The following is a 25,491-nucleotide window of genomic DNA, read 5'->3' on the forward strand; positions in this document are numbered from 1 at the left end:
CGCTGCTACCTATATCCTGTTACCATCCAAATCCTGCTTCTGCCCTCCAGGCCCGTATATCTAATTGTCTAGAACATTTCCTTGAAGAAGTCCATTGACACCTCCATTTCCAGGATGTCCAGAACCAAACTTGACGTGCTGGGATTCCTTCTAGATTTGATATCTTAGATAGAAGTATTGCCATTTGCTGAGCCGCTGGGGAGTTATTCTTGAGTCCTCCATTCACCACAAGTACTCTGACCACCGCCTTGACAGTTTTACCTACTACATATCACTATTATATGCTTCTCCTCTTTATCTTGCTGACCTCTGTCCAGGCCACTTCATTCCTCCTCTGAAATGCTGCTGTTGCCTCTTCATTGATATCTCTGCCTTTCTTCTCAGCCATCTTCAATTCCCGTCCAGCTGGAACCCGCTCAGTGAATGCACAGTGCTCCATGAGATCATAGCGTCACCTGCCTCTCCAGGCCCTTCTCCCCTCCTCACCTACCTGCCAGCCAAGTGGGCTCTCTTGCTGCTGCTGTTCCTTTCAGGTCCCAGGCTGTCTTTGCCTGTTGGCCTTCACACATGCTCTTCCTTTTGTGCCTGTTCTCCACGAGGCTAATTTAATTAGTTCTGTAAGTCTCAGCTCAAGTGTCCTTTTTTCCTGGTACCATTCCGTGAAGCTTCTGCTGAGATGAGGTGCTCCCCCCCTCCCCTCTGCAGCAGCTCAGAGAAATTTCTGTCAGCCTTTTTTTTTTTTCCTGAATGATATTTTCTGTATCATCTCTCTCGCCCATTAATCACGAAACCCTTAAGAGGAAGAACTAAATAGTTTATGAATATTTATTTTATTCCTGCATTTCAAATACCAAGCTTGGTATCAAGTGTGTAGGTATTTTTCACTAAATGGGATATGATATACATGTGCCCATTGTGTGTATATAAGTGTGTTTGAGTGTATGTCCGCATTAACATGTAGTAAAACAAGATATAAGATACCCTTTAGAGTTATGAGCTTATGAGATGCCGAGCCCACATGTTCTAGAGAGAGTCTGAAGTGGAAATGTAGGAGAGAGCTCCTGTGAGTGATTGTCAGCACGTGATCAGCCACATACTGCTTTTAATATATATAATCGGAAATAGTCTTCAGTGTAGTTTATATAGCATTTTCATCTGTGTCGATGCGTGCTATGAAGAATTTATAAGAAAGGCCATAACTGAATGCATTTATATTTTATCATGTTTGTCAAATATTGAAAAATTAGTTCTTTTAAATTATACAGCTTTTTTGTTGTTGTTGTTTGGGTTTTCTTTACTAAGTTTAGGGTTTAAGAAATGCCCACACATTTTAATGTATTTTAATGTAAATACCGTTAAGTCAATGACATGTAAGGAAAGACCCAGGTACATTGTATGTTAACGTGAACAGAGGACCAAAGCAAAGATTAGGGTACTTGTAAATCTCAAAACAGTTCTGCAAGTAAAAAGCACGCATAATTCTTCTGCTGAGTATTTATTTGAGCACATGCTATGTGCCAACCGTGCTCTTGGTGCTGGGGACACTTCCGAGAAAAGACAGAGGCGTTCTTGTTCTTGTGGGTCCTCTACTCTGGGGGAGGGAATACCGCCTTCAAATGGGCAAACGTGCACATCACTTCAGCTAGGGGTTAGGGCTAGGAAGATGACAGAACAGGTGGTAGAGAAAGCATCAGAGCAGGGGTGAGGTGGTGCCCAGAAAGAAGGCCCAGAGAGGCCTCTGTGGGGAGGTGGTGCTTGCAGCGAGAGGGATGGTGAGGCGAGGCCATCAGCACTGGGCTGTGGGTGGAGAAACATCCAGGCGGAGCAAGGAGTCTGCCTTTTAAAGTCCCTCGCTTCTGTTGGAAGTGGACCTATCATGCCTTTTCTCAGTGGATGTTCTTACCTGTTCACTGTTGCCAAATAGAACAAAAGAAGTAATACAGGTATATGTCACTGACCCACGGGGAAGTTAAGACAAGAAAATGAAAACAAAGCAAAACCTCGGGCTGGCTCAAATGGAGGAGGCAGGTTCTTAGCTGCCTGGAAATATACTTATTCAGGAGAGCGGGATATACGTTTTTTACCTTCATCTTTCAAAATGGTAGAGTATTAGCCTAGATAAACCTAGAATGAGGATTTTTCATGGTAAAATAGTCATGTGTTATCAATACCAAGAAATATATTTTGACCAGTTTTTGGATTTCTACACTTCTTAAAAAGGTAGGTGCAGATAAAGTACAAAGAATCTTATGACCCAAGAGTAACTTGATCAAAACTAATTTTAGAGTGGGGAAAAAAAGAAAAAAAAAAACGTACTTGGGGTTTGTCTTTTTTTTTTTGAAAAAGTTGCTATTATTAGCCAAATACTCTCGTACATCATATATTCGTTCTTTATCGTATCTTCCAATGTGTGGGGTGAAGGGGGTAGAATTCCTAACTGCAATCCTAACCTTATTTTTAGCTATTAATTTCAAGAAATTCTTGGCAGCAATTTCATTTCGTTGTTCATCCGTGTGCTCATGATCTTATCCTCCTTGTTGTTCATCTTTCTTCCGACTCTGGTCCTTGTCCAGAGACTAATAATGATGATAATGGAATGGGGAAGTGGAAGGTGAAAAAGCAGAAACCTGGGGAAATCTGGCATTTGAGAAATTATTATTTTAATATGAATTTAAGCAATGGCTATGATTCAATTAAGATAAAATGATCCTTCGAGGGTTTTTTTCCCCTTCTTTTTCTTGTTTTCTTTTAGGAGGAATTAAATGTGGAACAGTGATGCTTTTAAGGCACTCAGGGAAGGAAGGTTGCTTGGGGCAAGTAAAAGACACTGTCCCATGGGCTACAGGGTGAAGTGCACTACTTATGTTATTAGAAATAGTTTTTTTTTTCTTTTCTGAAATACACACACACACACACACACACACACACACACATACAGCACTGTCATGAAATGTGTAGTTTATTTTCTCTTTATATCTTAACAATTTTTAAATTTGTTTTATACAAAATACTGCAATTTCTACCTGAACGAATTTTCTTTCGATGGCATTACCAGAGTATAGGTAAGAACAATTTAAAGATTTTTAAAGTGATATAGATTTCTTCCAGTCGAATTTTCAAAATGTTTTCTATAATTAGCACCATCAAGATTGGGTTATAACAAGGGATGGTAAGAAGGGTTTGCTGGTTAAAAGTAAGACAAGTCCAACCTGGACGTTGGAGGAAAACAGAATATCTATCTTGCCACAGGTGCTCCTTAAAAAGGACGCTTCATAGACCAGCAGCATCAGCCTCACCTGAGAGCTAGAAAATGCAGAATGTCAGGCCCATGCCAGACCTACCAAATCATAGGCTGTGTTTTTAACAAGAGCTCCAGGGGACTCTTGTGCACAAAATTGTTTGAGAAACAGTTGATCCAGAGTATTTTCAAGTAATTGTTCATTTTTTTCTTACAAAAATATCTTGTTCTTCAAGATTTTATCATCGATGCAGAGTTACTCTGTTTGAATGCTTTAGGGTGTGGCAGCGGGAGGGAACTTGAAATATAGCCATGTTACCACGTCTGCCCTTTCTCTGCAGCTCTTGACATCGAACAATGTTGCCTCTCGATTTAATATTCATGGCACAACTGGTGTAACTTGTGCTACTGACTGTGACTCCTCCTTTTTGTTTAGAGAGTGTCTGGTTTGGTCTTTCCGCCTTTGAAGACTGACAGTTCCTCCCTTTTTCCTCCTTGCCAGATGATCATATTTGGGAGAACATAACCTTATAATGGGATGTTAACTCTCTGATCATTCATTCATTCATTCATTCATTCAAATACCTCTTGAGGGAGAAACAAAGTCCTGGGGCAGAAGCAAAGAATATCTCACCATGCTTGTATTGTATAAGCTGATTGCCGGGGTGGGGGATAGGTGAGAAAAAAAAATAATTACAGTATGATTGTCACTACGAAAAGTGTAATGGTAGCAATGAAGAAAGTCGAACAGTTCTATTCAGAGGACTTGAGGAAGGCTTCAAGAGAGGTAATCTCTACCTGAGCCTTGAAATATGAGTGTGGAAAGGGTTTCCTAGATGGGAGATCGATCTGTGAAAGACATGGGACATGAAAGAACATGGCACATTCAGTGGGTATTTCAAAATTCAGAACCCCAAATTTAATTTAGTACTATTTATTTGAAAAATATAACTGACCCTGATAGAAACTGAACTGTTTAGTGAAATATATATAATAAATACATCTACTTAACTGAATGATGATATCATTACTTGAGGGTAGATGCCTTGGTCTTTAAATCTTTCAAATACACAAAGAAAGTTTCCCTTTAAATTTTAGCGTTATCAATAGCATTTCTGTTAATTGCTACTTCAACATTGTGTATTTAAAGTAAAAATTTAAAAATGAAATGGTAAGTACAATCTGAAGGGGAATCGTAGGGATTTGTAACACTCCATGGTGTGGGAGAAATAGACGAAAATGAGAAATAACTGCATGCAGACCTTTTTATTTGTGCTAGATATAATCCGTTCATTCTGTTTATATCGTATGTATGAAAACCCTACTCATTTTCTACAGAGAGTACTTTAAAATGTCTGAAGCTTAATAGCCCCCCTCAGCCTGAATAAACTTACTGGGAATGGGTGTAGAAACTCATTTGCTCTTTGTGTTGTGAAACTTTATGTATCTAGGAGGTGGTCTATCGGATTACCTTAATTCTGGCTACTATGACTACATGGACTGGTTAAGATTGCAGGTACAGTTAGCTTTTTACCCAGTTTAATAGTGTCTGACTGAGAACAGTGACTCTTGGGTTGGGATTGCAGAGTACTAGTCTCCTGAGCCAGCATAAGAACAGGTGCTGTTTATCTAGTTTAGTGTGTAGAATAAGCGAGTTTATCTAGTGTATAGAATAAGCTGTCTGTGTGACACGGTCAGGATGAGTCATGTTTTAGAATGTTGACGTATAAGGGGCGCCTGGATGGCTCAGTCGTGAAATGTCTGCCTTCGGCTCAGGGTGTGATCCCAGGGTCCTGGGATCGAGCCCCACATCAGGCTCCCTGCTGAGGGCCTCCTTCTTCTTCTCCCACTCCCCCTGCTTGTGTTCCCTCTCTGGCTGGCTGTCTCTCTGTCAAATAAATAAAGAAAATCTAAAAAAAAAAAAAAAAAAGAATGTTAAAGTATGAGCATTTGCATATAAAATCAACCTTATTTTGATGCTTATATGCTTAATACTTGAATCAAACAGGCTCTTTTCAGATAAATGTATTTTTGCATGATTTATCAAACTGGGTAGAAGTTGGTGGTTAGGTCTCCAGATCTTTTATTATGATCTTCAGGCTGTGTGTACTTTGGAATCAGAATTTTTCAGATTTTAGAATTGCACTGTGGTCTATTGACATTCAAGAAACATTAACACAATGTTGATGTCTATATGTAACAGCCCAGGGGACTGGACAGCACCCTGTAACCAAGAGAATTCTTATTTCTGTAGCCTAAGATATGACTATTTGGCATCAGTGGGATAACTACATCCAAAATAACCTCAGGTTAGTCAGGTGTTGCCACCACATGAGTTCAGATGCAGATCAGGTCCTGTCCACTAGTGAATTACACACAAAAAGCTTTTGTTTTCATAGCTTCTTGGATTTTGAAATTGCTGATAAGCGATTGTGGATGAGCAGTTCTACACGTTTTCTTGACCTCATTCTCTTGCATTCTTCTCAGTTTATTTGGATTTGTTAAAATGGCTACCATTTTGTCACTCAAGGTCTTGACCAAGTTAGTTATAAAAACTGAGACTATAAGGAAACACCAGATTTCAAAAGGAAGGAATGTGCGTTCAATATTTCCATAGCATCGGTATCTTCTGGACTTCCTCGAAACCTCTTGGGGCTAGGACAGGAAGCTTTTCACTAGTCTATTCCAGACACTCTACATACCTAGTATCCCTCATTTTAGATCTCTTATATTCTAGATATCTAATATTTCTTACCTAATCTGAAGACCACTCCTGTATAAACTACTTAATTAAATGTTACCATGGCTGGTAGTGGCCAAGGTACTCTGGAATACTGAGTTAGAACCTTGAAGCTGGGTTCACACACCACTGATTTGGTATGCTTCCTGTCACACACTACAAATAATGTCCCTAAGTATAGAAACCTAAAATAAGAGCAACTCCTATATTCTTCAAGTCTTCAAAGTTCTCAGACCTATCAGATAGCCAGGTTTATACAGAGAAAGAAGAAGTTAATTTGAAGCATCAAGTGCCACAGTGTGAAGTCCATTTGAAGTCAGTTTCTTATCCTGCCATCTTGTTTTGTCAGTAGCAAAGAGAGAGGTTCTGTTTCTCTCTAAACTGTTTTTAGAGGGAGAAAGTAGTCTATACATTTCTCTATGCGTAAGGATGTAAAGGCTGGCTCCTTGCTATATATAAGCCATTGAATGAGGAAGCCTGTTTGGACTCTCAGTGTTGTCATGTGAAATGAACACCGTTCATTATTCCAGGCATCTAGAGATACTGCTTCAAGTGAGGTTTAGAGGGTAGGAAGATAAGGGAGGTGACTGACAGAACACTCACCAACCGTGATGTCTGCCAACCTCCTACTCAACTGTTTGTACGTTCCCATGACTAATGATGAATGGGAAGATTTTCCTAAAGTCAATTTTAGGCCAATACGTCATGGTGGACAAGGGTGGGCACTTGAAGCCTTATCTCTGTAATAATGAGAGCTGATAGGATGTGAGGAGATGATAAAGAATGGCACATCAGTAAACCAAGAATATTTGGTGCAGGGACAGGCTCTGGCCCCCTTTCATGTGCCCATGCGTCATCAGTACAGGATTCAAGTTCTGTGGGTTTGCTTTAAGAGGGTTTACTGCTCATGAGTCTCTAGGAAGCACATTTCCTGTCCCGTTCGGCGTACAGTGCTATGCCTGTATGCGGTAAATGTTTGCTGTGGGTGGAAGGATTTGTTTTGTACTAGAGATGTTTTCTATCAAAAATCTTCAAAATAAGTAGCCCTTGAGTTTAAAGGAGTGGGCTCAAATGGAAGGTTCACAGAGTGCCTCATATGTGTTTTTTATAGGAGTCGTTATTCATCTAGTTTGCTCAGCCAGGTTCTTCTGATACATAATATAAAAACCAATGCATAATACACTGCAGATTTGTTGATGACTTTGTAAGAGTATCCCTCGTGTTATGTCTGGGGCTACCCAGTGGCCTGACAGTGCTCTGAGCAGCCTTCTTTCTCAAAGTTTCTACAGCTCACTGAGCTCTAACTACTGCTGGGGAGCCTGAGCCCGACAGCCCTCCCTGGGTCCCTCATAGTCAGGACACACCACAGCCCCCTCTTCCTGAGGAAACAGGGTCTTCTGTGCACTTTACACTAGGACTCCCCCAGAGATGCATCTCGGCCAGGCTGAACTACGGGGACCCTGCATGCCTTTGTGTCTACCAGGTGATGGCTGAGCCTAGTGCCCCTTTGACCCACTTGGTGTCTTCCCAGGGTCATCTCTGGGGTGCTTTCATCATCATTACCCTGCATTTCTTGCCCTCCTTCCCACTTTGTACTCAGTCCTCTGGAAATCCTCTTACTGGGTTAAGCCACAGCCCTAGAGCCTCAGCCTCTTGGTTTCACCTCCTCGGCTCTTTGAACCCTGGCTTTTCTCTCAGGCTTCTTTGTCTCCCTCAGGTCTGTGGGGGTGAGATCGTGGTCTTTCTTTTCTCCAAAGCCCATTCCAGACCTCATCCACCACCCCCTCTGTAGAAACTTCTCCCTTGACTAGAACTTGTCCTTCCTCGTTGCCGCCATGTCTTCTGATCTTCTGCTTACTTGCCTTTTTTTTTTTTAATGACTTTGCTGTCTCCGAGTCCTTTGCCTTCATGCCAAGTTACCCATCAGCTCCCCGACCGCTCACCCTCCATGGTTTCGACTTTATCTTCTGCCCCCTTGTCATCATGCAGACCTGTATCTGAGCACAACCTCTGTCCTTCTGATCTTTCATTTAGTTACTTGCCGGCCACCTCCTCTGTTTTTTCCTTTTTAAAAAAGCAGTTCTTTTGGGGGAGTATAATTGACATACAATAAACTATTATGTGTAGATAATGTTAATTTTGAGAAGTTTTGACATAGGTTTATACATAACATCTTGACCATCAAGAGAATGTGAAATCATTATGACAATCAAGAGAATGAACATAGCCATCATTCTCAGTGATTTTCTCATGCCCTTTTCCCACCTCCCTGCCCAGTCTCCAGGTCACCACTGATCTACTTTTTGTTGTTATAGATTAATTTGATTTTCTAGAATCTTACAGAAATAGAATCGTGCAGTGTGTACTCTTCTTTGTTTGGCTTCTTTTAGTCAACATAATTATTTCGAGATTCTTCTGTGTTGGTGCATATATTAATAGTTCATTTCTGAGTAGTACAGTATTCCATTGTATAGATACACCATAGTTTGTGTATCCAGTCACTTGTTGATAGGCATTTGGGCTGCTTCTAGTATTTGAATATAAACAAAGCCACTGCAACATTTGTGTACAAGTCTTTATGTATACATGTGCTTTCCTGACTCTTGCGAATGGAATGGCTGAATCATATCGAGTCATATGTTTAACTGCCAGACTCTTCCCATAGTGGCTGATATTCTCACCAGCAGCATGAGAGTTCTTGTAGTTCTTGTAGTTATTTTACATTCTCATTGACACTTAGTGTGATCAGTCTTTTTATTTTAGTGGTAGTGGTATCTTATTGTGGTTTTAATTTGCATTTCTCTAATGACTAATGATCTTGAGCATCTTTCATGTGGTATTTGCCAACTGTATGTCTTTGGCAGTGTGTATGTTTGAATTGATGGGACTTTTTTTTATGAAAACATTTATCAATTTTTATCAGGTTCAATTAGCCATCATTAGTTTTTGGTGTAGTGTTTGGCGATTCGTTAGTTGCGTATACCACCCAGTGCTCATCACCACAGGCGCCCTCCTTAATACCCTTCACCTGTTTACCCCTCCCCCACCCCCTCCCTTCTGTAACCCTCAGTTTGGTTCCCAGAGTCCAGAGTCTCTCATGGTTTGCGTCCCTCTCTAATTTCTTCCCATTCAGTTTTCCCTCCCTTCCCTTGTGGTCCTCTGAGCTATTCCTCATGTCCCACATATGAGTGAAACCATATGATAATTGTCTTTCTCTGCTTGACTTATCTCACTTAGCATAATCCTCTCTAGTTCCATGCATGTCGATGCAAATGGTGGATATTCATCCTTTCTGATGGCTGAGGAATATTCCATCGTAGATACGAACCACATCTCCTTTATCCATTCATCAGTTGAACATTTTGTTTAATTGAGTTGTTTGTGTTCTTACTATTGAATTTTGGAAGTTCCTTATATAGTCCAGATTTAAGTACTTTGTCAAATATGTGGCTTGGAAATCTTTTCTCCCCATCTCTGACCTGTCTTTTCATTCCCTTAGTTGTGTCCTTCAAAGAGTAAACTTTTAAAAATTTTTATAAAGTCCAGTTTATCAGTTTTTCTATTGTGGATCGTGTCTTTGGTGTCCCGTCTAAGGAATCTTTGCCTAAGCCAAGATCACAAAGACCTTCTATGTTTTCTTGTAGAAATGCTATAGTTAGTATGATTCACATTTAGGTCCTTGATTCCTTTTGAGATTAATTTCAGATTCCTCCAGTGGACTGCCGCTCCCGAGTGCTTATTGTAGATACTGTAGTGCCAGAAAGTTCTGTGTTCCTGCTCAACTGGCAACTTTCAGCACACCTTGTACGCCAGCACCCCAAAGGGGGTTTCTCTGTGTTCTTGTACTTTTCCTGGTGTGGTATACTGTCTTTGCTTATAAATTGGCTTGAGGCATGATACAGAGAGAATTTTTTAAAAATTAAAACCAAATAAGAATCCATTTTCTAATGCTAAAATTATTAAAACTATCTTTGTGAACTAGTGGCCTTAAAAAGATATCTAAAAGATTGTTACTTTGTCAAGAGAAATTGTCAAGCATTGCAATTCTCAGAACTAAAAGTAAGCTAAGCGAAGATTTGAAAATGTTGCTGAATTTGTTCCATTAAAGCCAGGAAAGTAAAATTATAATGCATTCTGTGTTATAAACAAAATATTTAAGCTAATGATGAGTTTTAATCTTTTTTGATTGTTCAGTATTGAGATTTTGTTTTTTCAATGTTTAAATGTTCTGGAAAAAATGAACCATTAAAAATACATCAAAACATATCTATAGTGGTACACATTTTTCCTTTTACCTTAAGCTCCGGTATGGCTTAGCTGAACACTGGTACTTATTTCAACTTTAATAGTGTTCATCATGGATTTTTTTGCATTAATTTTGATTTTTAGAAAGTATTGTATTAAAATATTACTTACTTTGATTACTGAGTTTTGGTGTCCCCTTAAATCTTGTGCAGACCCCTCACTCTTCTTGTCCTAGACCCAGCCCTCCTGAAAAGCAATAAGACTCACATTCAAAGAATATTTATAAAATACAATCAAAGTTAGCCAATAGAAGTTAGAAGTTCATAGAATCAGTTCAACCCTAGCAGTCTGACTTCTGACTCTGGCTTGTAACTGCCAACCTGTACTGCTTCACACATACAGGAGTTTCTGAATACAACAAGATGGGCTACATCAAATATGTATGTATTCATTTTCTATTGCTGCTCTAACAAATTATCAGGTGAATTTCAAAAAAAGTCAGGGACTATTGGCAGATATGGATCAGACAGTCTGTATGTCTCTTTGTAAAGGCTGTCTTTTCTATAAGTTTTTTTTTTTCTCTCCGTGTAGAAATGAGTGGATAAAGAAAGGGGGGGTAATCAGAAGGGGTAATGAAACATGAGAGACTATGGACTATGAGAAAAAAACTGAGGGTCTCAGAGGGGAGGGGGGTGGGGGAATGGGATAGACCGGTGATGGGTAGTAAGGAGGGCACGTATTGCATGGTGCACTGGGTGTTATACGCAACTAATGAATCATCGAACTTTGCATTGGAAAGCGGGGATGTACTGTATGGTGATGAACATAATATAATAAAATTTCATTAAAAAAAAAAGAGAAATGAGTGGATATAGGCAGCTGTGGGTAGGCCAAATGTAAAAGTTGAAACTGTGGACCTAGTCAAAGAAGAGAAAGGGCTGACGAGCCCCAGTGCTCATGCACAATGACCAGGAGAAAGTGTTTCCAAGAATGTGTTGCAAGATGATGGATTTGCCAGATGTCCGGAAAGAGAGCTGTGTGTGCAGAATTTATCTCAAATCTCTTGAGTGGAGTGTCTGTTGACAGTGCCAACCACATGAGGTCCTCATGGGCATACTGGAGCCAGTATTAAACTAAGGCACAGTGGACTTTGACAAAGAATGGATGCACATGGCCCCAGGTTAAGGAGAGGTATGGGGTAAAACAGTCCCATGAGCACAGGCACTTGAACTGTAGCTGTGAGAGAGCTTAGCCCAGTAAGTGCTGGCTCTAGACCAAAAATTACTGGAGATGGTTTGGTGACTGGAGAAGTAGAGGGAGGAGGGCACTTTAACTTCCCTCACTCATTCACAAAGCATTGGTAATTTAGTGCTGTACTCTGGTCATAACAATGGTGAGTTTCCACTAAGCCTCAGTATTATAAATGGCACAACAGTTAGAAAATTGTATGCATTTAACTAACATGCATGTATCTATCCACATAAAGATGATCTGTAGCAATTTGTCGAGACTGGTTCTGTTTCTTGTTGGAACATCTCTTTAAAATACATTGGTGGGGAAAATATGGTTTGATGTCCAAGTTTTAATTATTGCATAAACCTTCTCATCAGGAGATCTTAATAGTTCTTTTTTCCCAGAAAAATTTGGGAGGACATGTTCTCTTCCCTAACTTCTAATATATTTTCATTTTTAAAAATTACTTCCTTCTTGAAGGTTAAGATCCCGTTTAGAGCCTACATCTGATATTTAGTTGGGTTGCCAAGCCATCTCCATACTAAGACGTGAACACATTTATAGGATGATAGGTAATATGATTCCATCCTCATAAGAGAGACTTTTGTCGTTGAAGTGGGATGCAGCACCAAAGGTTTTGCACTTGACTGGTGTAGTTCTGAGTAAACTTTGATTCCTTCTCCTTGACAGTGACCAGAGTTCCGTTAGAGGACTGAACCCATAAATGTGATTGGAAAGGAACGTGCGGTTTTGAATATTTACAGAATGTTCTCGTAAAAATGTTCTGTGAGCAGCAGTTTTATTTTTAACTTTAGAAATTTAAAAAAATCATTTATTTTACGCATGATGAGATATTTACACATAATCCATGGCGAGCATGTATGTTACTTTAATACGAATCATTTTGACTCTTTTAAGAGTTTTGAAGAGGTTCATACTTAAAGTACTTTCATCTTAAAGATCTCTCTCTCCTATGACATTGCTTTTTTCTGAAGGTCATCTTTCTTTTATTTTTTAAAAATTGTATCTTGTCACAAGTACATATTTTCTTTCTAAAACTGATCTTTTAAAATATATCTTAATCCATTTTGAGTTTTTTTGTGTGTATGGTATAAGTTTATGTACTTTATTTCTAACTCGGTTTTTGAGGCTCAACTTTAAAGAAGCTTCTACGCACTGGAAATTCTATTAAAAGTATTTATTTTAGGTGAATGTGAAATGGCATTTTGCATCACTCTTAAATTTATGAGTGCCACAAAGTGACAAAAGAGGGCCATTTTGAGGGAAAAAAGATCTTTAAAAACCACTCAACTTACTTTTTATTTTAAATTGAAAATTATATGGCAAATATTGTTAGAGCTTTTGTTCTTATCTCATAACTTACTGTGATAGACATTTTAAATATTATTCAGAGAACAGGGCTTGGGATTCAGGGTTTGGAATTCGGAGTTCGCATTTTGATTTTGCTGTGTATAGTCAAGGAACCATTGGCAAGGCGCTAACTGCTCCACTGTTATCATCAGGAAAGGGACGGGGTTGGAGTTCCTCTCCGAGCTTCAGCGTTCATGTGTTGGATTCTGTTCACCCCAGTAATCTTGTTAAAATTATAGTTGTCTCTGAATAATTTTTGCTGGTTTTGATAACTCTTGTTGGGGAAAAGAGCAGCAGAGCCTTCCTGTTGAATATTTACCTCTTTGCAGCACATCAGTCTTGTACTTTAGGTTAACATTGGCTTATTTTAAAACGAACATACCTTTTATAATGATATATACTATTCGATGCTAGATAAGATGACCCTAAAATGTAAGTGGCAAAAGAAGCCAGCCAGAGATACGTATTTTATGGGAGGTTATTCCCTTGTAGTTCTGTGTGTACCTTTGATAAGTTCAAATATTTTTTGTTTTATACTTATTTAAACACTCACAGCCACTTAAGTTTGATGTGAACTATTTCTTACATGCTGAAAAAGGGAGGTGAACTATTCTTAGCTTCACAATAGATTCCATATTTTATCCCTCCTATTTCAATTAATAGTCTTCTAGTTAAAACTTATCAGGTTGTGACCTCATGTTTATTATTGGCCTTATTTACATTTTGTTAACTCAAATACAGTTAACATAAAAAGTTGGCAACGTAATAGAATTTTGTAGAAACTTTCCTCCTGTTAAATTTAATATGATTTGGTTAGAGATACATAGAGCCGTGTCATTTTTTTATCTCTTGTATTCAGCAATGTCACCATTTATTTTGCCTGCTTGGGGAAGGGGGACGGGTGTGAGTGGTCCTCAAGTCTTGTGCACAGCAGTGGCCTGTCCATGGGCATGTCTGAGTGTGTCCTGGAATCCACTGTTGATGGGGTAGAACTGTCTCCACACAGGGTGTCTGTCTCAGTGTATTTGACTTCTATGGGGAGCCAGCCAAGCCTGCTTTTTTCCTTTTCCTTTTCCTTTTCCTTTTCCTTTTCTTCCCCCCCCCCTTTTTCCCTCCCCTCCCCTCCCCTCCTCCTCCCCTCCTCCCCTCCCACTCCCTTGGGCTCCTCCCCTCCCCTCCCCCTTTTCTTTTGGCTTTCCTGCAGAGTCTCATGTTTGGCTTAAACACTTCCTCTTGAGGAATCTGCACCACCCTGGTGTAGTTGAGAGATCAGCCAGTCCCTCACCTGCCTACATTTGGAGCTCACTGCATCTTTCAGCTTCATCTGACATGTTTTTCATCTTTTTTGCTTATTTCATCTCTTTTATTGGTGTTATCCTTTCAGCCATTTAGAAATCCAGAAACGGAAGTTCTTACCTGTGTTTATAAATTTTAAGAATGGGATGGAGCTGAAAGTAAGTGTAGAGGAGAATAAAGGGCCCATATGCCTGTACTGATGCATTCCACCAAGTCATACTGGTCATTCAGAGCCCAGGGAAGCTGTTGGAGAGAGCAGAGTAGGGACATGAGGCAGGGAAATGGACAGCTGCCCTGTCCCATTGAACCAGGTCTTCAAGGTTTTATTTAGCTCTAAGATTTTTCAAGGACACTGCATTATACATGTGAATGTTGCAGTGATATGACATAAACCCTATTCAAAGCACAGTGTAAATTTGGAGGAAAATTATCTTTGCATTGTTTTTGAGGATAACTGACTGTTGATGACACAGGCACTGTTGTAACTCACTTAACCCTGTACGAGTGCTTTGTGGTAAATTCGGTTATCATCCCTATTTCACAGAGGGGGAGACTAACGCGTAAGGAAGTTCAGTGGTTCTCCACTGGCCACAGCTCAGCCAGCAAGCAGCAGAGCCTGAATTCAAGCCCGGGCACTGTGGCTCCAGACCCCAAGCTCTTAATCCTTGTGCTTCTTGCAGCACGCCTGCTTCCTTGTCACTAAGAACTTGGTGCAGGAATTTAACAGTAACTTTAACTTCTAGTTTTTCTTTCTCAGGACTGATTCTGCGTTGCAGTGCATCTCTGCATAAACATGTAAGTGTTTAATTTTGTCACCTTTAATTTTGTTTTTAGATAAGATGTGAAGGAATCAGGCTGTTTCTTCTGTGGCTTCAAGCACTTCAGACACGCTGTGCAGAAGAGCAGGTGCTGATTTGTGCTTGCCTCGTGCCTGGTTTCGCAGCGATCATGTCATCCCAAGGGCCCTGTATGCTGGAGACACTCATCAGTCCTAACCCTAGTGTGGCTCATGGTGAGGAGCATTAGCAGACCTCACAGGTTGCAATGACTCTTGAAGTTACATTGAGGAATTCTTCGGTTTGCCATTATCCTGAATAGAAATCTTTATTTCATAGATGGGTTCAAAGGAGGAATTACTACTCCCTGCTCATATTCACAGGAAAGTCTTACGGACATTAGAATTGGAAGAATCAGAGCCTATTTTATATGAAATGATGACAGGAGAAATTTACTGAAGTGGTGGAAACAGGAATGGAAGGGAGGGGACAGATGTTGGCAATAGCATGAAGTAGAGACACGTGGTGCGTCTGGAGTGTTTTCGTGGCTGTTAATGAGATTTACATCCACCATCCTGAACTACTGTTTATTGTCCTCATGATGATTGTTTCATGAGTGGACATTCATCTGCTCATCCAGGCTCTTTTTGGCCAGCTCTGTATTTTCATGCAGCATTCATGGAAGGACAGTAGTGGCCTCCTGGGAGTATTAATGGCAGCCATTTGAGTCCTGTGAGTTTTCAAGAAACTTGGCAGTTAGGGCCACTGATTTATTAATGCATATCACTTGACTGCCCAATGACAGGTACTTGATCTTAAGCTGACCAAAGCAGAATTTGAAAGAGAGGGAGAGGGGGCGTCATGGACATTTGTATCGTATTTCGAAGCCCTTCATGCACAGTGGCCTGGAGTACAGTGTGAGCAGGTTCCAACGGAGCAGCAGATGTATTTTCATAGAGGCCATTTTTAAAAAGTCCTTTTAACTTTGGTGAAAGAGCTCTCCTTTTTTCCCCACTCTGCAGCAGAGATATATCCAGAAGAAATCACTCCTCTCCTGCCAGCCATATGAGCGGAAAAGATCCCTGAGGACCAAACATGCTTTTTTCTTCAGATACTGTCGAAATATATGGTTATTCACGTAAGAGCAGAATCATGGATAATTCAGTAAGGGTCTTACTCTTGATGGGAAAGAGAAGACATTGCTTCTTTTCTTCCTGCTTATCCATATTTTGTATCTTTGCTTTTTCCTTGAGGTGATTCTTTGTGATACTTTGCTAGAAATAGAATATGTGTCAGTTCACATCAGCAAAGACCTGGCATACATACTATCTTGTGTGAGTGCGTATGTAAAGAAAAATAATTCAGTTCTCCATCACTTTCGTAGTATTACCACATTCACAGAGAGCACTTTGCTTCTAGCACTTACGGTGAGTAAGTGTTTGGGTTTTCCCCTCACCAGACAACTCTGCAACACCAGCTGGATGTCCTGTAGTTTAACTCAGCTTTGACGCTGTCTGTCTTGAGATGGCGTCAGATCCCACGGGTTAAGGGCTCAGTCCCATGAGACTGTTCCATCACATTCAGGAGGGCCCCAGGTTACCCACAGCTTCTGAACAACTTGACTACAAATCAGAGGTTCCCACAACTCCTCCTCAGCTTTGACTGATTTGCTAGAGTGGCTCAGGGAACTGTGGGAAACATTTGTTTTCGTTGACCAGCTTATTAAAGGATATGATAAAGGATACAGATGAATAGCCAAATGCAGACACAAGGGGTACAGTCTGGGAGGGTCCCAAGCACAGGAATGTCTGTCCTTGTGGAGCTGTCACCCTCCCGGTACGTGGATATGTTCACTCAACTGAAAGCTCCCTGAAACCCCTGCTACTGGGATTTTTATGGAGGCTTCCTCACATAGACATGGTCCACTTCCAGCCCCTCTCCCCTCTCTGGAGGAATGGAGGGGTCGGGATGGGGGTGCTGAAAATTCGAAGTTCTAATCATGGCGTGGTCTTTCTGGTGACCAGCCCTCTCACTCAGGAGCCATCTGGGAGCCCACGAGACCTCTACGAGTTGTGTTATTAAAACAAAAGAGCTCCTCGTGCACTTATCACTTAGGAAATTACAAGGGTTTTAGGGGCCCTATTCCAGGAAGTGGGGCAGAGACCCATATATATTTTGTATTCCCTCATAGTATATTCATCTACTCTTGCCTCTTTTCTTCTTCCTGACCCCTAATCCTATGCTAGCAAGGCGGGATCGGGGAGGAGGCAGGCCTAGAAGCTGAATGGGCATATCAGGAATAGGCAGGGCAGGCCGGAAGATGGGGCGAAAGCATATCTCTTTGTGCCAACAGCCCAGACCAACTTGATGTCACATGTTCCTTTCTCTGATGTTTACCAACTGAATATGGAGTTATGATCATTAGTTCATGATTTCAGTAGGTGATCCCTTCCTCTAGTCTACATTTCTGATATGGTTCAAAAACAAACTACTGAATTCTTTTCTCTCAGCCAACACTTCTCCTGTCTCTGAGTTCTTCCTGGGAACTCTGTCCAGTCTCTGTGTCCTCCACAAGCAAGTTTGTTGATGTTATAATCTTTGCTCAGTCCACTTCCTCTCCTAAGACTCAGTTCTACCTGCCCCTTCCCTGTCACTGCTGAGAAGGGGAGTCAAGTCTAGTGGTCAAGTCCAGAGGAAGGACACTTTAGTATTTCAGGTGATCTGACAATGACTGCCCCTGCTTCATGATCTCTCTCTTCCCCTAATGTTTTCTTCCTTCTTTCCTCCTCCCTTTCTTCTTGCCAGTTTTCTTTAGGGGTCTGTTTCTCTCTGATGTCCCTCAAGATTCAGTCCTTGCCTCCCTTTCTGACTACTCTTTCCTGTTGGGTAATTTTGTCTGCTCTCCTCTCCCATTTCCTTTATCCAGCACCAGAAACACAAGGACTCCAAAATCCCGAGAGCAGACTGGAGTATTCTCTTGTCCTCTAGAAGCTTTGTATTTTGGCCCTACTGGCCCATTGCACCTGCATTTCAGACTCCACCTGTTCAGAAGTGGTAGAGTATTCCATCTGTCCGCGGAGATTGGCAGGGAGTATCGAGAAATTGAATGTGTTGGGGCACTTGGGTCTCATTCTAGATGTGTCACTAATGAACTGTGCAACCTTAGATATGACATAATCCCCAGAATCCCACTGGAGGAAGGATGCCAGTGATAGAGGGTGAGGATTTTTATGTAGACTGTGAACCCCCTGAATAGTGTGCAGACTTGTATGTGCATGTCCATCCCACACTTCTTCCCTCCCTTCTCTCTACTGAGTCCTCAGAGCAGAGTTTCTCTCTTGGCTCACCCCAGAGAACTGCTGCCAGGTTGCTGACATGGAGCCCCTCTGGCCCAGGGGCAGCCAAAGCCCCTCATCCTTTGACCTTAGATGTTGCACAGTTGTTTCCACTTTCTAAGTGGGCTACAGCATGAAGGAGGTTGGGAAGCTCTGCTTTAGAGTACTCTGTGTGCTAACCAGTATTAGGAACCTGTGACAGGGGCACCTGGGTGGCTCAGTCGTTAAGCATCTGCCTTCAGCTCAGGGCGTGATCCCAGAGTCCTGGGATCAAGTCCCATATCAGCCTCCTCCACTGGGAGCCTGCCTCTTCCTCTCCCACTCCCCTGCTTGTGTTCCCTCTCTCTCTGCCTGTCTCTCTGTCAAATAAATAAGTAAGTAATCTAAAAAAAAAAAAAGAAAAGAAACAAAAAAAAGAACCTGGGACAGGTGTAGCTGGACTGGCAGGCCTGGCTTATCTTAGCCTGTGGATTCCTTTTAATAAAGACAATGCACTTTTCAAGTTTCTGTAGCTTTGCCTTCTGATGATAATGATTTTTCATGTACCCATGTAACATTGTGTGAAATTCTTGTGAGGGATTATTTCCTTAATTCCTGTTTACTATAAATGGCCCTTTTTGAGTTAAAAAAAATAGAGATTACATCTGACTAAATATTTTAAGGGCAGAAAGAATGTTAAATCATTATAGAGAGGTGGAAAAAAATACAGGCGTGATGAGTAGAGCAAGTTTAAAAACATGATATCTTTGGGTGATTTTTTTTTAATTCTCAGTAAAAATGTCTTTAACATAGTTAACTACTTTGTTTTAAGGTATTCATTCTTGTCATCATTTGAGTTTTAAGATATGATTTCAGGCGCGCCTGGGTGGCACAGCGGTTAAGCGTCTGCCTTCGGCTCAGGGCGTGATCCCGGTGTTATGGGATCGAGCCCCACGTCAGGCTCCTCCGCTATGAGCCTGCTTCTTCCTCTCCCACTCCCCCTGCTTGTGTTCCCTCTCTCGCTGGCTGTCTCTATCTCTGTCGAATAAATAAATAAAATCTTTAAAAAAAAAGATATGATTTCATTACATGATTGTCAAGATTATTTGTCACCATAATTTGTCACGCTTGTTTTTTTATTTAGGATAGGAATTTTAATAAGATAACAGCATTTCAGTTTAGTAGACATTAAGTTGAAATGTAAATGTACGTATGTTCTTTCCCACATATTATCCAAAGGCTGCAGCTTGGAGTGGAAGAATAAGGAGAATCAAGATACTGGTTTTAAATTTCTTTTTACATTGTTTCGAAAGTATTATCTTCCTCATTTATTTCCATCATTTGCTAAGTTAAACAAACATCCACAAACCTGTACTTGGGAAGTACTGATTGGGCCATGTGTAGAGGATGTCCACAGGGACAAAACAAAGTGACCTTTGTTTATTTTTAAGTAAGATAGTCATTTTATTCTTATATTTAACGGTCACTTTATTATAAGAAGTTTAAGGGTTCCTAATAAACGATTTTACCTGTTTGTACAAACTACCTATTTGTAGCTGAGCTCATAGTAGTAAAGGGGAACTGTGGCTCCTGTACTCAGAAAGAGTTCAACACGTGTCATGATTTTTTTTGGCGTAATTATATTTCAAATCTTTGAATGTTAAAATAAAGTTTCCTTAAGTCTTCTCTTCCAGGTGGTGGGGTATGGTGACCCCAGACCTTGCTCAGTGGCGAGGCAGGCCAGCCTGGGCCACGCAGCTGCCCATAGTAGGCCTTTCTTTTATCTTGGATCTTTCATCCAGCAGGTGCTACTTACAGCTTCTTACGGAGGGGCCGATGTTTGGGCAGCTGGGCAACCTAGGGAGAGTAAGCCCCGGAAAGGAAGGAAACATAAGGAAATTTCTAATTTCACTGCTAAAGTTTTTCTTCTATGAGAAATGAAGGCTCACAGGACACAAGTATCCCTTAGATTGATGCCGGGGTGGGGAGGCAAATTTTCCTCTCCCAGTTAAAGCAGGCAAAAATTAGTTAAAATGAATAATCAGGAACAATGTTGGAGGGGAGAAGGTCACAAAAGACATTAATCCATCTGGGGAATGTGGACTACTAATTCAGTTGTCTGTGGGTGTTTATATACATACACACACATGTGCACGCTTGGATCAGGGGAAAACAGCAGAAGCTTGATGCATTTTGGAAGACGTAGAAGTACTAACCTTTCCAGGTACTGAGATATGTATTTATTAGCTGTCTATATGTGGGTATTTTTTTCAGAACTTGTTTCTGGTTTTATAAAATAGTCTGTATTCACTGTGGAACATATAGCATACTTTAATATGCTGAAATTAAAAGTGATTCGTTGAGAACTTGTCTTCCTCATGCAGGTACCTCCAGTTGTATAAAAGTTAGTAAGAGAGTTGGACAAATCCAATACCGTGTAATTTTTTTGTATGGATTATGAAATAGAAAGAATGATAAAGGGACTTCTTATTAATTCTTTGGAAGTGGTGGTGTTCGATATCTCAAAGGTGAATTCTTTCAGACATAAAGTAGTTTATACTGATTCTATTCTTTGGATTCATCTAAAGGGAAAAGGATATAAAACTTAAGTCCTGTGGATTTGATTAGTGTAATATTGGATGTTAAAATACCTAAAATGATTTAAAAAATAATAAAATACCTAAAATGATGAAAAATGTCTATACATGCTTTTAGATTTATTTCAGTCATAAAATGAGATTAAATTAGTTATAAGGTATGTGAAAATATTTTTACTATTATAATATGTCATGTCTCAAATTTGTTACAAAGAGTCATTAGCTTGGTACTTCCATAGCTCTATGCCATTGCTGTAACAAGCAAACAGTAACAGTAGCCAAGGCAGAATCAGAAACAAGTCTACCAAAAGATGTCATCTTTTATAATTTCTGGTTCTTTAATTTTAGTTGCTATTCATACAACCAAATACATATGTGCTCAGTAAGAAACTGAACCATTCGTGGGGGTTACACTCACGAACCTAGTCATGTGTTCTTTTTTCTTCCAGACATCCCCCATTTGAGACCAAAGCCAGTGTACATTACTACAACGCGAGACGATGAAAACATTTACAGTACAAAAATTCCATACATGGCAGCTCGCGTTGTTTTTATTAAATAGATTGTAACTTTCTTTTTCAAAAAAAGTATCTAACTACAACACAAAACACTAAAAATGGAGTTGATGTACTGCCCAAAATCATGCAGGTATGCCATTCATCTTATCTTTTACGTAGGTAAAAATATGCTAACACGTACCAAAGTAATTGATTATTAGGGTTTTTGGTTCTTAAAGAATGTTGGTTATGGGGATTGGTTTTATTGGTGGGCTCTCTCTGTATTGCTGAGGTGTCAGAGGGAGCTCTGAGGTAGCACTTGCAGTGCTCTGTTGACATTGCCATGACAAGGCGATCTTGGGGGCCAGGGAGACATTTTGAGGAGGTGGCTGTGGTGTGCAGCCTCCTGGCCCCCTCTTATTTTCCCTCCTTTGATCAAGTACCGGTGACCTCAGAGCATAAGATCAGGTTGCCTTCACCAATCCCCAGCACCAGGAAGGCCCTCGGGAATCATGGAGGTGGGCCATGGGAAGGACCGCGAGACTGCCAAGTGCCCTCTTGGGATCTCAGGGGAAGGAGTGGAAGAGCATCTCAGGATTTCAGGATGCCATGATGGAATCCCTGCAAGAAAAGGCTGTCTCCCTCCAAGGCCTTCAGTGAAGACCTCTTTCTGTGTGGGGCCCGTGGTGTATCTTCCCTCTCTTGCGGTCCTCGGTCACAGACAAATGGGGCTTTCCCAGCAGACTGAGTTGCTTAGGGACTTTGCACTGGGTAGAGCAGAACCACTTGAGGAGGTTCGAGAGCAGCTGCTTCATGGCAGGGACACGGTTTTATGCACAAAGTGTCGTCCACTTAGAGCAAGTTTGCTGATGCCCTGGAGTTCCCAGAAGCGTGACTAGGCCTGAGCCGGAAGAGTGACACACACCCGAGTGACAATGAGCATCTTCACAGAGAAGCACCGCTTTGATAAGAACTGACTGAAGAACTGGAGAAACTTCGTTTCAAAGAAGTCTGAGGGGGATATAATTGCAGTAAGAGCAACAAAAGACTTACTGAAGATTTTAAGAGAAAGATTTGGGGCGCCGGGGTGGCTCAATCGGTTAAGCGTCTGCTTTCGGTTCAGGTCATGATCCCGGGGTCCTGGAGTCAAGCCCCGCATAGGGCACTCTGCTCAGCGGGGAGTCTGTTTCTCCCTCTGCCTCTCCCCCTGCTGGTGCTTTCTCTCTCTCTCTCCCTCTCTCAAATCAATAAAATCTTTAAAATAAAATTAAAAACTTTAAATTCATTAGTTTAAAATTTTAATAGGTAAACTGTAAACAGTAACGATCACTGCTGAGAACAAAATTGATTTTCCAAAGGAATATCTGACAACACTGAGGAAAAATTCAAAGAAATGGAAATCAGAAATGAATAAATAAGATCTGAGGAGAGGTCCAGACCTACCTTACAAGTATCAGGAGGACAAAAGGAGAAAAAATCAGAAGTGATCATTGAACTAATGCAAAATTTACTTGAGCTGAAAAAAAGTCATGCCTTAGACTAACAAGGCCTTCGAGTCCCAGGGAGAATTAGCTAAACAGACACAAACCTAAACAGACATAAACCTATTTGACTTTAAGGAATTAAGAGAAAAATTATCAGAGTTCCAGACAGAAACCATAAGTTCCTTCTAGAAAATGAGACAGAGTAGCATTGAATTTTGAATCTAATCTATAACCCTCAGAGCTGAAAGAACTGTCAGTCTGTCTGTCTTTCTCTCTCTGTCTCAGAACCTTGCTTCATATCACATACATAAGCAGATGTCGGATTGATTTAAGTCCTAAATTGATTTAAGGTCTAAGTATTAAAAAAATAATAAAGAATTTAGTAGACAATCTAGGGGAATATATACATTTGGGAAGTGGTAGACCACCTTAGGTAGAGATAAGACCCGCAAGCCACAGAAAAAATGAGGTCCCACTTTACTTTACAAACTTGAAAAAGTTTGCATGTCAAAAGGTACAGTAAAGCCACACTCGGTCAACAGACGGTGAAAAGCATCTGTAACATCAGAGCTGTTAAAAGAGTTCATGCCTCTGATATATAGAGAGTGCCTACAAACCGATGAGAAGACAAACAGCCGATTGAAAAACAGACAAAAGGAGATGAAAGAGAAGTTCACGGAAGAGAAAATAGAAACGACCCTGAATTTCACTGAGCCAGGGAACACCATTAGTTCTGGACCATGCTGAGAGACCTTTATTCACCCATCAGGTAGGCAAAAATTTGTATGAAATCATAGATAAGAAACACAGTCCCATTCTTTGATAAATTTTACATTATATCTTGTGTGATTGTTAAGTCAATTCAAAGTAGTCTGTTTAAAGGCTGTGACTTTTTCCTACCTGGTTTCAAAATTTCAGAAAACCATCACTGAAAATAAGTTTCTCGTTCTTGAAGAATACATTTGGATGATGAAAAGTAGCAAGAATAGCAGATTAACCACGGATTCAAGGTTCCAGTTTTTTTCCTTCGTTGGTCATTCACACTTGTGAGTCATCTACTTTTATTATCTGGCTTTCTTAGTGTCCTAACGGTCTGACCCCCGAATGAGTTTGGATGGTTGTATCATCCTAACAGAAGAAGACTCCATAACTCAAAGTGTCTTAAAGGTAAAAAAGAAGTATTTTAATCTCCTATAGAAGCAGCTCATGGCAGGGCTGGCAGAGAATGTGGGTTATTCACACTCTCTCCATGATTCTGTACAGTTTTCCCTACTCTGCCCTTTCCCTCTGGCAGGGTTGGCTTCCACTCCCTGCTGATTGTAAGACGGCGGCCAGCATCAGGGGCACTGCCTTCCTTGTTCGTGTTCAGAGACAACCCAGATATTTCTGTAAAGCTCTTACCTTTTGTCTGAGTGGGACAACCTAGTTTACTTGTCTCTCCTGGCACAGTAACAAGGCGCTGACTGATTCGAAGCTGGCTATGTGAATGGCCCACGAAACAGAACCGTTCCCTGGTCCTGTGGATGGGGCCAGCTTCCTGTGAGTCACCTGGGCTGCAGGGGAGGAAGCACACAGAGCCCTGGGGTTCCATTAAGGAGGGGGAGTGGATTCTGGCAGACAACTGTCCAGCCCAGCACTGCCACACGCTGCAGATGGCCGTACCTAGAAATGGTCACCGCCATCGTATAGACTCTCAGTAGGCCTCACAGTGAGTTGTTATAGTAGTCTTCTAGTGCCATTGCAGCAAATGACAAACTTTCAGTGGCTTGAAACAATGCATTTTATGACCTTGCAGCTCTGGAAGTCAGAAGTTCAAAATCAGTCTCGGTGTGGTAAAATCAAGGTGTTGGCAGGTGTGCGGCTCTGCCTTCTGGAGGCTCTCGAGGAGAATCCATTTTCTTGCCTTGTCCAGCTTCTAGAGGCTTCCTGCATTCCCTGGCTTATGGCCCTTCATCATATCACCTTTTCTCCCTCTGTTTCCATCTTCCCATGGCCTTGTGTCTGATCCTCCTGTCTCCTTATGGATACTCATGATTACATTGGGGCCACCCAGATGATCCAGGATAATCGCTCCCTCTCACACCTGAATTTAATCACACCTTCTAAATCCCATTTGCCGGGTAAGGTAAGATACTCAAAGGTTCTGGGGATTAGGGCATGGACATCTTTGGGGGGGGGGGGTCATTATTCAGCTAATCAGCTCCCTCCTGTACTCCTGTTTGTGCCTCGCAGCTGTGTTTCCCGCCTCATCTCACATGTGTCTCCTGTGTTTCTCTCTTCATTTGCATTGTACATGAGAAAAAGCAGCAATTTAAACAATTGAATAAGATTCTGGAGACAGAGTTGCAGGAATAAAAGCACATATAATTTCATTTGTCTCCTGAAAGTTTTTGTTTGGAATTTGAAATTTAATATAATTTTGCCTATGTAAAGTGAATATTAGTGAAACAGTTGATCCGAAATCTCTTTTCAAAGAATATACTGTTCTTGTAAAAGCCCTTCAAAACAATATTTTAAGTGCTGTTTCCAAATGGAGTTTATACTTTTGCCCTTATTATTGTATTGAAGGTCTGTTTGAGGGTGTGTGTGTGTGTGTGTGTGTGTTTTCCCAAAGTGAATTTGCTTCGGGATCTACTAATACCTTTAATTTTTCACCAGGGAGGAGATGAATTAGTGCATCTTCTAGACTAAGTTTTCTTA

The 25,491-nt window shown here is 40.9% G+C and overlaps 1 protein-coding gene across 3 annotated transcripts in view; it reads left to right on the top strand.

The window, feature by feature from the left end:
• LOC125282068 (ral guanine nucleotide dissociation stimulator-like) overlaps positions 1 to 25,491 on the top strand; it is a 75,828-nt gene that overhangs the window by 25,314 nt on the left and 25,023 nt on the right. The window contains exons 3-7 of one of the 3 annotated variants that reach the window (XR_008959656.1): positions 385 to 3,062; positions 14,958 to 16,063; positions 21,260 to 23,560; positions 23,710 to 23,837; positions 24,845 to 24,963. The gene's annotated coding sequence lies outside the window, so the exon portion shown is untranslated. Of the gene's footprint in view, positions 1 to 384; positions 3,063 to 14,957; positions 23,561 to 23,709; positions 23,838 to 24,844; positions 24,964 to 25,491 lie in introns of those variants that run through there. The other 2 variants (XR_008959655.1, XR_008959654.1) reach the window with 2 other exon arrangements.

The sequence above is a fragment of the Ursus arctos genome, unplaced genomic scaffold, assembly GCF_023065955.2.
Source record: "Ursus arctos isolate Adak ecotype North America unplaced genomic scaffold, UrsArc2.0 scaffold_16, whole genome shotgun sequence".
Classification (NCBI taxonomy): Eukaryota; Metazoa; Chordata; class Mammalia; order Carnivora; family Ursidae; genus Ursus; species Ursus arctos.